Consider the following 12,142-nt stretch of genomic DNA (forward strand, 5'->3'; position numbering starts at 1 on the left):
TCTCACAGATTGCTGTGCATTGATATTTTCCTTGCTCTCTCTAAATAATTTTGTCCATCATTACAATTCTTCAGTGTCTAAATATTTTATGTTATTTTTATGAAATTTGTGATAGGGAATTGTGTTTTGTGTATTTAGTTCCTATGATTGAGGGAATTATTAGATATTTATGTTTTGTATATTTACTTCTTATGATTGCTTATGCAATATTTTGTTTTTTGTGATAGTCCCAAGTTTCTTATCTAGACTTGAAATGAGCTTTCCTCGCTCTTCGTCTTGTACACTTTGTGCCTGAATTAACATCGGGTTCAAGCTTTTTTGCATACCATTTCTCTGTTAACAGGCCCATCCTGCTGGTTGTACTTACTCCTTTTACTTTCATATCCACTACTTTTAAGACTAAATGCCCTTCTCCCTTTTTCTTCACTTGCTCTGAGTATACTGTATCAGTCTTTGAGATCATCCGTGTTCTAGCTTCTAGATGCTACATTGTTCAACTTTGTTTGTAGCATGCTCTTCCCTATGGACTCAGTGAGTCTCAGTATTTTGTAATTATACTCCTTCAAAATCTTTGTATGTTTTGGTTACTGAAAATCTTGTGCCCTTTATAATTTGAAATTCTGAGCCATTCTTCTTGTAAATGGTAAATTTGGATTTTTCTAATGTTGAATTTCAGTCATTTCCTCTTTACTCAACTTCTCCATCAATTTCAACATGTCAAACACATCACCCTTTGATTTTGTTGTAGCTCAAGGTCGTCATCTTATTGCAGCAGCTTCCAGTTGCTTCCTTTTCTCATATGTTTTTGGCTTTTTCTGTTACTGTGATAAATCACCTTATTGCAGCTTCCAGTTCCTTCCTTTTCTCATATGTTTTGGCTTTTCCCATTACTGTGATAAAACTAAAGGAAATTGCTAATCTTTCCTGGATTACAACAATTATCTGCTCTTCTTCAGATACACCTACCACTGTCTTTACTCTAAATGCAGCTACGATGTAACATAACTAGTCGTTGGTCTTTTAGGGTCTTTTACTCTCACAGTAGGTAGTCACGGTATTGTTAAATGCCTTCATAAGAGCCACAACATATTTTTTACAGCCTCATTCTTTTTAGGATAGTAGTTCACTAGTAGTATCAATATACAAAAGGCATCTGTTGTTGATGTCTGTGGCCAAAAGTTATTTGTTGAGTTTGAAAATTTTTGCAACCTTTTCTTTCAGCATTTTTTCCAGTACTTTCATAGCATTCTCCAGCAATCATCCTATGAGGCTTCTTGTTCCTTGATTGTGATCAGAGGACATCAGAGAATAGCTGCTTAAAACTGACCATCAATTCTAGGATATAATTGCTTCAGCAGAATTCTGTAGGTAGGTTTTTCTCCTTTTTATTTTCTTCCTCCCATATATTTTTATCGTATATATATGAGTAGGCAGGCTAAACTAGGTAGGATATTTTTTTTCTGTAGTTTTTCTTACTGTAATTTTGGAATTTGTTTATGTATAGTGGAATCTGCTTGCTCTTGAATGTAAATTTAGCTGTTTCTAGAGCATGAGTAAGGGTATGGTTCAATGGCCGATTTCCTTAACCAGTTGAGTAGCTGCCATGTTGAACCAGATCTCAGTGGGTGGATGATCAAGTCAAGGTCATATGTGCATCCATGTGGCTTTCCCAGGACTGCCATTTATGAAGAGCAGTGAAAGATGAGCGTCGTGGATAAATCAGGCGACTGTTAATTCAAGAAAATATTGCTTAGAGTGACAAACTTGTAATAACAGCATTGAGTGATTATAGTTGTTTCTCCCAAACAAAAGGAAAGTTATAGTATCAGTAATTAAGAACTATATGGATTTAGCAATAAAAGAAAATGAGAACAAGGGGGTCTTGGCCATGACCCAAGTAATACATTTCAACAGCATGTCTGAACTAGAAAAGTGGTCACGTTCTTTGTCCTTCCTTCAAAACAAAGAAGCGTATCTTTGGCTTTAGAGAAGCAGTATATTTACATTGCTGTAAATATACTGCATTAATACCAGTATCTTGTGCAAAGAAATGCATAGAGAGATTGTCTCCCACATTAGATAACTGCCAACAGAGCACTTATGTATGGATACGAGTTCTGTTGATTTAAAGAAGACTGGGGAGTATTGCATAAAGTTGAGCAGGTGGAGGAATCCAAAGGAGGCTTGATTGTCTGTTACTGATGTCCGAATTTTGTTCAGGAAGTATGCAACTGAATTGTCATGGATTATAGAAGCCACTCAAGTACTGACTTACTTAAACTTGTAGACACTTACAGGAATTATGGTTTAAGATTGATTTGTACTGGTATTTGTATTGTGCTTTTGTCTTTTGAGTGAACTCTGTTGTAAGGTGATTCGGAGTTGGGCTCATTCAGAATAGGAAAAGTTATTTTTTATCAATAATGTTTGTTCACGTCTGTCACATAACAACTGAAACATTGGCAGGTGAAGTGTATAGCCTACTGATTCCACTTATAAAATTGCCTATCTATAGGGAAGCCTGTCTGACATACAATTCAGTGCCTTGGGGAATACTATTGGGCTCAGCCTACTGGTTTTCATTTGACTACTGTACTTTCTGTTAACAAAACCATTTTTCCTTAAGAGTTTTTTTTTTGTTTCTAAAGTGAAACCATTTAAAAAAAGTTAATTGTCTATATTAGAATGGAGAATTACTGTAATTGAAATCTACTGAGTTTACATTTATAAATCCAGAGCCTGTATTTTTATGGAACTCCAGAAATTTATGCTGTTTCCTGGTAAGAATTTGTTGAGCCATGCTGAAATGACTGTGTTGTTGTTGCTTTCCAAAGGTTTGTAGGGTGTGTCGGAGAAAGATAGCAGTTGAATTCGTGAAATGCCCTATGGTTTTCAGCTGGCCTGTAGTTTTTGGGGTTTGTTAACCAGTCTCTCATTAGCGAGCACACTGGATCCGTGAAAACCATGCTTAGACTTGGTCCACTAAATTATACTGGAGAGGACTGTTTCACTAAAGTTAACTAGTGTAATGACTGATGCATTGGCTAAGCTTAGTCCACATCTAAATCAAAGGTCAGGTAGGATTATTAGCATACATCATTTGGCTCCTCAGTAGGCATGGGTCTATGGGCAAATTATAAACTGCAGACATTCTCATGAGAACAGCAGCTGTGTTGCTCGTGAGCTTCCTAGTGAAACGTTGAGGAGGTATTCAGCAAGACAGATGGTGGCCCACCTATACAAATACATCTGGTGAAATGTAACCTGTAGTGGGCGGCGATCCCTCTCCAGGAAATCAAATGTGTATACTACTATATCATGGTACCAGCTGATAGGCCATACCTGCATTTCTTCACAAGGTTTATTTGTGGGTTATAGAAGGATGTCTGTTGTAGTTATGCTCTTCCATTCTTAGAAAGAGGGAGGGCCATTATTGCATCACTTATCGAAGGAAAATCAAGGAGAAAAACGGACAAGCAAATAGATAGAAGGGCATTTGTAGGTCTTTGGTAGCTGTAAGTGGTAGGTTCAAATAAAGAATAATGGTCCTTTCAGCCCCCTCCATTTGGCAAACAACCTGTTATACATAAATTGTGGCAAAATGTAAGTAAATGGCCTTTAGTTAAATATTGCTTCATAATTCAATAAATAAGCATTGGGAAGTATTGGTTTTTCAAGCAAAGGGGACCCTAACACAAGACTGAGGAAGACCCTAGTACAGTATAGGAATATCCGGAGTATCCCAAGATTTGATGGTATTGGCTGTGGTCACCATTCTGTAAAAGGTATTGAATACAGAGATTCATTCGGTGACTACAAAGAGTGACGCAGGTATACAATTAATAACACAACAGCTACAAAAAAAGGAGGTGCAAATGCCCTTGCCATTTCCACGATTCATGAGTGGAAGAAGGTTATGTATGCATGCAAGCAATTAAAATCCAATAGAAAAATTGTTATACTCAGCTTATTTCAGTTGTTGCCTGGCCAGATTGAATTTGTAGACAGGTTCAAGACTTCAATCCTGCTTGAAAGAATGGAAGGGTAGTGGACAAATGGTTTACTTCAGGATTCAGCATTAGTCAATAGGAAGAGATTAAGACCTATTTCCACAGTTGCAAGGGGGATGTAATCCTACATTTTCTCAGAATTTTTGGATTCGAATCTTATTCCTAACAATGGTAAAGATATTGTCAAGAAAGCAAAGTAAAAGGAGATCATAAGGACAGGAAAAGAGTAGCAGATTAGGAGAACATTGCTTATCTTACTGATTTGCAGAAGGGAGGAACTTTTATTCCAAAGTGATTAGGAATTGGGTGCATAGCAGTTTCCAGTTGAACGTGTCGTAATAGGAATGGCTGAAGTTTTGTTAAAGGTTTAAATGTAGCGCCTTGATATCTTGCAGTGTTAATTTAATTGCCTTTGCTGATATGTCTTTTTATGTGACTGATATGCATAGTTTCCAAAATAAGAATGATAAAGCTGTTGTTTGCTGATTGACTTGAATGGTCGACTAGAGCTGGGGAAGAAAAAAAGTTAAGTATATCTTAGTTTAACCAGACCACTGAGCTGATTAACAGCTCTCCTAGGGCTGGCCCGAAGGATTAGATTTATTTTACATGGCTAAGAACCAACTGGTTCCCTAGCAGTGGGACCTACAGCTTATTGTGGAATCTGAATCACATTATGACGAGAAATGAATTTCTATCACCAGAAATAAATTCCTCTAATTCTTCATTGGCCGGTCGGAAAGTCGAACGCTGGGCCAACAGCGTTTTAGCCAAGAGCTCCACCCACCCCTCCAATGAAGAACTAAGAGCTGGGGAAGAGCTTAGGTATGTTTTCAGTGGCTAAATAGGCCAGGCAACATCTATTCCCAGGTGGACACATATTGTTAAGTATGCTGGCTGGTGTTACAATTTTAATAACCTAAGAATGACCAGTTTGTTGATTTAGAAAAAAAAAGGCAAAAATAGATGGTGCAAGTAATTGTATCAAAAAATTTTTAAGATTTTATCCTAATGCAACGAAATGATTTGCCCTTGTAACGAACGCTGCAGAGAGTTACTCGGTGAAATTCTGTCATGGTGTTTTTGGGGGTAGGACCGAGTTGGGGCAGAATTTTGTAGTTAGAAGACTGAACTCTTTCTTTACTGAAATGTCATTCTCTGGTGCACAAGCTGACTGAATATGCGCAGATAATGTCTGATCAATTCACAATTCCTTTTACTTTCAGAGCGTGGAATTCCAGAATGATTAGGCCTAAAGAGAAAATTGCATGGTATCAGTTTTGACAAGTTTTGAAATGAACTTCATTCTTGAAACTAGGTGAGTTTGTTATTACTTACAAACTTAAGATCCTTTATTTTATCTCTTCCATTTACTGAATTTTATTAAGGGGTCAACGCCAATCATATCTTCATAGGAAATTAAATATGGCCATTTTCTTGCAAATAACATTTGTCCTTCTCTACCAGCGTCAGAAGTAACGTAAGTGTGAAAACATTATTTTTCATTTTTAAGGAAGGGAATGTTTATGTTGACTCTTCAAACAAGAAGGCGAAGTAACGTGAGTGTAAAAACATTATTTTTTTTAATGAAAGGGATGTTAACGTTGACTCTTTAAACGACAAGGCGAGAGAGAGAGAGAGAGATAGACACTGTCACGTGACCAACGGAGCCAAAAAGAATTGGGAGCGAGAATACTGTGCGGAAATCTTTTGATAGTCGTGGAAAAACGATGCAGAAAGGAGGAGTTATTTCTCTTTCATGTGTTCGTTATTGGAGACGCGAAGGACTAGGCAATAACAAAAGTTAAAGAACAAATAGAGATGCTGTTTTCCGAGAGATGGAACCTCATCTCCCTCTACCGAGAACAATCAACGGTAATGGATGTCGTACCGACAACTGCAAGAGTATTGTGCAGATGTGCGCAGATGAGAAAATATCGAGTGTCTCATTCCGTTTAAAACCCTGTCCACACTAGCGGGCACTGCCCGATGGGCCAACACTGTTCCCATAACCGTTCCACTATACTGACTTACTGAGTATGGAGCCAGAGCGATGCGACTGTCTGGTAACACTGCTTCAGAAGCGAGAGAAAATATAAAGAGCTGCAAGCGCCCGACGGTCATGCCCGCTAGTGTGGACAGGCCATTAGTATCGACTGAAGGTTAGTTATTTCAAAGCCTATTTTACGAGTAAAGTGTTGTATATGTCTCTGAGCAGGATATATATTTCTATGCCTTTAAGTTGACACCAGTTTCATGTTCATTTCACTGTCAGTTAAGAAAAGTAATTCACTTTTTGTAAGGTTCGTGATAAACGTTGAAACCTTTTACTATGTCAATTAACCTGTCATATTTTTCTTGTCATATCATGGTCATATGTTCATGCATTCTGCTACGAGCAGCGAGTCTGCCATTAACTGTGGAAACTGTGGAATTAAGCTTATCAGTACGTTATATTTTTACCGTTTCCTCTTTAACCAATCAAATTTAGCATCTGTTAAAATACAGCAAATTATCGTATCTTTAAGAAACTACGTTACATTGTGCGGAAAGTCACAAAAGGTGTAAATGAATAATGCGGGCTTTTTGCCTATGTATATATGTATGTTTAAATGTTTGTATGTATGTATGCGAAACTAAAAGGTCTATGGATAAAACAGAGAAAATTTGTTTTTTTTTTTTACTTTGTTTTTATGGGCCTTTTAATTTCCAAGAACCCATTAGATTACAGTAAACAGACGTATGTATGTATGTATGTATGTATGTATGTATGTATGTATGTATGTATGTATGTATGTATGTATGACTGAATGTGAAACTAACACGCCTATAGTACAAACAGAGAAAAGCATGCTTCTTGTAAAATTTTTTTTATGAGTCTTTTAATTTCAAAGAACCCCGTTAGATTCATGTAACCAGACGTATGTATGTACGTGTATATGTATGTATGTTTGCGAAACTAAACGGCTAGAGAAAACATTTTTTGTTAACTTTTTTTAAGGGCCCTTTAATTTCAAAGAACTCCATTTGATTCCAGTAAACAGACATGTATGTATTTGTGTATATTTAAAAACTTTCAAGCTCGACTTACATTCACATTCTCGAGTGGGAGGCATAGTTAGAAGAAGAAGAAGAAGAAGAAGAAGAAGAAGAACGTAGCCATAGCTTGACAAGAGGCTGAGACGAAAACTCTATTAATAGAGGAGAGAAGGAGAAGGAGAAGGAACCCGAATGAAACATTTTGGAGGAAGCGTCTAATGGACGGCAGCGTAAGAGGAAAGATAATGAATGTCGAGGGGGAGTGAGAAACAGATTAATACTAAACAGAGGTTAATGGAGAATAAAGGCAAGCGCTTCCAGGAGAAAATGGCGTTTACGAGATGAATAAACTCCCGGAGAAAGAGAAAGGAGAAGGAGGAGGAGGAGGAGGGATTCAAAGAAGAGACGGAGCTGGAATAAATGAGATAGATGATGGAACGGCTGAGGATAATGCAGTCAAAAGAGTTGATGGACTGAGCCCGCTGGAAGATAACTAAGTCTCGTTCAAGGAAGACAAGGGGAAGCTGCCTGATTCCAGAAATGACTGGAAAGGTGATCTTTGTTATAGTTATGAAAGATGAATTGCGTACAAAATGTCTTAACTAAATGATTGTCCATTGTATAAGGTAAGGGCCATTTGGTGCACTGTCGGCATTACTTCAGGTGCTTTGTGGCGTCCCTTCGGCCGCTAGCTGCAACCCCTTTCATTCCTTTTACTGTACCCCCATTCATATTTTCGTTCTTCCATCTTGCTTTCCACAGTCTTTTAACAATTGTTTCATAATGCAACTGCGAGGTTTCTCCCCTGTTACACCTTTGAAACATTTTTACTCTCAATTTCCCTCTCAGTGCTGAATGACCTCAGAGGTCCCAGTGCTTTGTCTTGAGCATGAATATTTTATTTCATAAGGTAAGGGCCACCATAGGAGAGGACTAACCTAATCATGAAAAACTTTAGAAGCAAATAGACGATTCTCTATAAACCTCTTTACCAACTTTATAAGGTTTGTTGCAGAAATATTAAATATAAACGAAAAAGCGTAAATAGGTGATGGAACATCTGGAATTTTGCGGACGGTGAAAAGTAGAAGAAGAAAATACAAAAACAGGAATGAAAGCACAATACAAAGAGGGTCAAGATTTTGATAATGACAGAGAAATTGGAAGGGGTGTCAAAGGCCCTTTTATACGAGTATTCTGAATAGTAGAAAGAGTGAAGACTCAAGTCTCAGTGGAAAGGAGGAAAGAAGGCAAGTGATTTACAGAAGATTTAGATAATAAACAAGGTTCTGAGGGAGACGTTCTTGACTCAAAAGCCTCCGCGTCAGCAAATAATCCCTGACTGACAGACAGAGCTTGGATAAAACACTGACATTGCATGAGAATTTGTCATCACTGAAAAAATTTGTAAACTAAAATACTCTAAGAAGACACAAATGATTGATCCAGAGTAAAAGCACATTTATAGTGTTCACCCATAAAGGCATCCATTTATTTTTTATAATAGACTCGTATCTCATAGAACAAGTACTAAGTATCTAAATACGCTTGACTTATAAGTACTGCATTTCTATCTTCCCTGTGCGCTGTCATTCCAGTTTTTTCCTTTCATTTGATTACAAAGAATGAAGTGAAATACTTATCCCGTATTCTGTAGACAGCTTAACCATTCAGGACACACACATACAGTTTCACGTTACATTATCTATGGTTTTTTAATGTGCGAAGAAGAAGCAAAGGAAAAGAAAAAGAAGAAAATAAAGAGTAAAAACCGGATGAAATAAAAAGAGGTACATCAGTCAATATCCCTTTTAAAAAACATTTAAACCTGCAGTGAAAAACTTCAAATTTTTCCTGATGTTGAATTTTTTTTTTTTTTTTTTACACAGATATTACATCGAGAAAATATGAACCTAAATAAGTTAAAACTGGAGAAGCTTGCTTCAGCATCCTTCTGGAAAGCCCTCCTGGAACTCCCTCCTGGAACTCCCTCCTGGAAATCTCTCCTGGAAAGCCTCCTCTACTTTATGGCAGTATTTAACGTCTAAATATATGTGGCAGTCCGTTTATTATCTTTTTTTTGTTTCTTTTCTTTATTCTCTCGGTCTTCGCCCTTCCTCTCTTATACCAGTCACTTCTGGAAAAACTTTATATTAACTTTATATTTCCTTTCCTATCTTCGCTGGGAGAGGAGAAGAAGAAGAAGGAGAAGTAGAAGAAGAATCCTTGAATTAATGATCACTTCACACGATAATAAGCACTCGGAGCAACGCCATGATCATTATCATATCAAACATTCAGCTTTCACAATTCTGTTGCTCGGGAGAAAGTCATAAATACGGCTCTGTTATTCATGATACTTCGCTAGCATTATAGAACACCACCATCTCATCATCTTATTCATCATCAGCAGCATCATCATTCTCATCATCATCATCATCACCACCACAGGCAGGGGAGGGGGAGGGGGTAGTGGGACCAGGGGTTCTGAAAGAAATGGGGGGTTGGGGAGTTGGGGAGGGAGGAGGGGAGTGTAGTAGTGAAAGAAAATGCAAAAGTGGAAATCTTTTGAAGCAGGAAAAAGGTGAGAGCTGAAATATTCTGAAGTATATCTTTGATATTTATAATCCAAACAGACTTCCGGGCCTTCAAAAGAGTGCAGTATACCTTAGCAAGCAGGAGGCCGACGGGTAAACACTGGAACCTCGCCAGGCTGCACATTATTTATAGACCAATTAGTAGTGGAGGTAAAAGTGTTTACCTTCCTCGAGAGGGTTTGCTTAGTACGAAAGAAATTAAAGAAGATCATAATCAGATCTATTTCTTTGCTTGTTGACATTTTTCTGAAAGACTTTCTCTCATTTATTCCGTCAAGGCTCTCCGCATGTTTTTCTCCATACGTTTTTTTTTTTTTAACCAGGTTTTTTCATAAAGCTTCGCTAGATGAGTTTTGGAACAGAAGAACAGAAACATATTCATCTCCCGTTCCATGAACATACAAAAACAACGTGGGGGTCTTGGTGGATGAAATATTTAAAATCTCATTAATTTCCAGGGTATATATTTTTTTCCCGTCTAACCAATAATTGTTTTCTTGTTCTCTTGAGTTCTTAAAAAATTGTGAAATTAACTTCCAGCAGAAAGTTGATATTACAGATTTTTTTTTTTTTTCTCAAAAGTACAGGTAAAAAAAAAATACCACTGCTGTATAATTATGAAATGCTTTGTTGCTGTGCCGTAAAACTTCATCTCTCTCTCTTCAAATACAAGTAAGTAGAGCTTTCTCTCTCTCTCTCTCTCTCTCTCTCTCTCTCTCTCTCTCTCTCTCTCTCTCTCTCTCTCTCTCTTCAAATACAAGTAATTAGAGCTATGCTAAGAGATCACTTTTTATGCATGTATGTACAGTATGTGTGTATGATGTAATTTCATGTGAAATAAACTAGATTGGATTCAAACATGCGCTTCCGTCAAATACAAATACATACGCATATATACACACACCCATATATAATATATATATATATATATATATATATATATATATATATATATATATATATATATATATATATATATATATATATATATATATATGTGTGTATATATGTGTCACATTTGTAAGATACGTGCATTTTTACAGCGCGTGCATATGTAAACAGGTCACATTTGCAGGTATAACTGAAATTGATTTGAAACCCTTGCCTGCAAAAAAGCACCTGAACCGAGTAGTAATAATAATAATAATATATAAGGTGTGTTTAATGTGTCATCTGTCAGGAAAAACAGCAATGTTGTAAACACGTAACCTCGGGGTGCTGAATAAATGAATCGTGGAAGCGTAACATCTCGTTAAGAAGAGGGCAGTTTTATTTATTTATTTTATATATTGATGTATTTGTTTATTTATTTGTTGGACTGGATAACCAGACATTAGTTTAGGTGTGCCATGTCCCTGTGTATCAGTTTACCTCTTGATATTATCTTCTCATCTCTTAATCCTCCTGTACCCTTCATGAGATTTTTGTTACACCTCTCTCTCTCTCTCTCTCTCTCTCTCTCTCTCTCTCTCTCTCTCTCTCTCTCTCTCTCTCTCTCTCTCTCTCTCTTTTTATCGCTCTCTCGCTTTTTCCATCTTTTACGAAAATGATTGTCTTTTATCAAGTTGGCAATTTTTCTCTCCGCTGCAAAGGCAGTTATAGATGGTAATCAGAAAATGCAAAAATGAACGGCAAAAGTCAGATTGCTACTTCAGTCAATGAACGCGATGCGAAACACAATCGTCCCGTGCGGGTAAAAGTATTCTTTATTTTTTATTGTATTCTACCCCGGATTAAAAAAAAACAGCCTCTTAAAAAAAGAAAAAGGATATTTTGAAATTGCTCGTGTGCATGCGAGTAATGGAGGAATGGAAGACGAGAAGAAAATAATAACGCCGGGGAAAATGAGGTATCATTTTCGACTCACGTTTTGAAATTTCTTCTTCGGGAGTAATCCGAGTCTGCACAACTGCTACGTCTATTGTTGGGAGAGAGAGAGAGAGAGGGAGAGAAAAAAAATTGAAACCTGGGTTCTGGGAAGAAGGCAGATTATCGTTCAAAGTTATTTTTTGCTGAAGAGAGAGAGAGTATGGAACGGAGTATTTATTTATCAGAAATGCGGAAATTTTTCTTAATATTGACCAAAGCTATGATCATGACATTTCGAGAATAATATAGAATGGGATAAAAAAATACTACTTAAGTTATTTTTGCTGAAGAAATAGAGTATGGAACGAAGTATTTATTTATCAGAAATGCGGAAATTTTTCTAAATATTGACCAAAGCTGTGATCGTGTCATTTCAAAAACATTATAAGATGGGATAAAGAAATGATATTGTAAGTTGCTGAAGAGAAAGAGTATGGAACGAAGTATTTATTTATCAGAATTGCGAAAATTTTTCTTAATTGACCTAAACTATGATCGTGTAATTTCAACAGTATAGGATTGGATAAAGATATGCTACTTTAAGTTATTTTTGCTGAAGAGAAAGAGTATGGAACGAAATATTTGTTTATCAGAATTGCGAAAATTTTTTCTTAATATTGACGAGAG

General features: G+C 36.8%; 1 long non-coding RNA gene across 1 annotated transcript; it reads left to right on the forward strand.

Annotated features, from left to right (window-relative positions):
- The first annotated feature begins 1,232 nt into the window (after nt 1-1,232).
- Nucleotides 1,233-5,734, forward strand: LOC136848234 (uncharacterized). The gene is made up of 3 exons (XR_010855979.1): nt 1,233-1,368; nt 5,237-5,328; nt 5,604-5,734. It is a non-coding gene; the product is annotated as an uncharacterized lncRNA (long non-coding RNA).
- Nucleotides 5,735-12,142: the final 6,408 nt, after the last annotated feature.

This window comes from Macrobrachium rosenbergii, chromosome 18, assembly GCF_040412425.1.
Source record: "Macrobrachium rosenbergii isolate ZJJX-2024 chromosome 18, ASM4041242v1, whole genome shotgun sequence".
Taxonomy (NCBI): Eukaryota; Metazoa; Arthropoda; class Malacostraca; order Decapoda; family Palaemonidae; genus Macrobrachium; species Macrobrachium rosenbergii.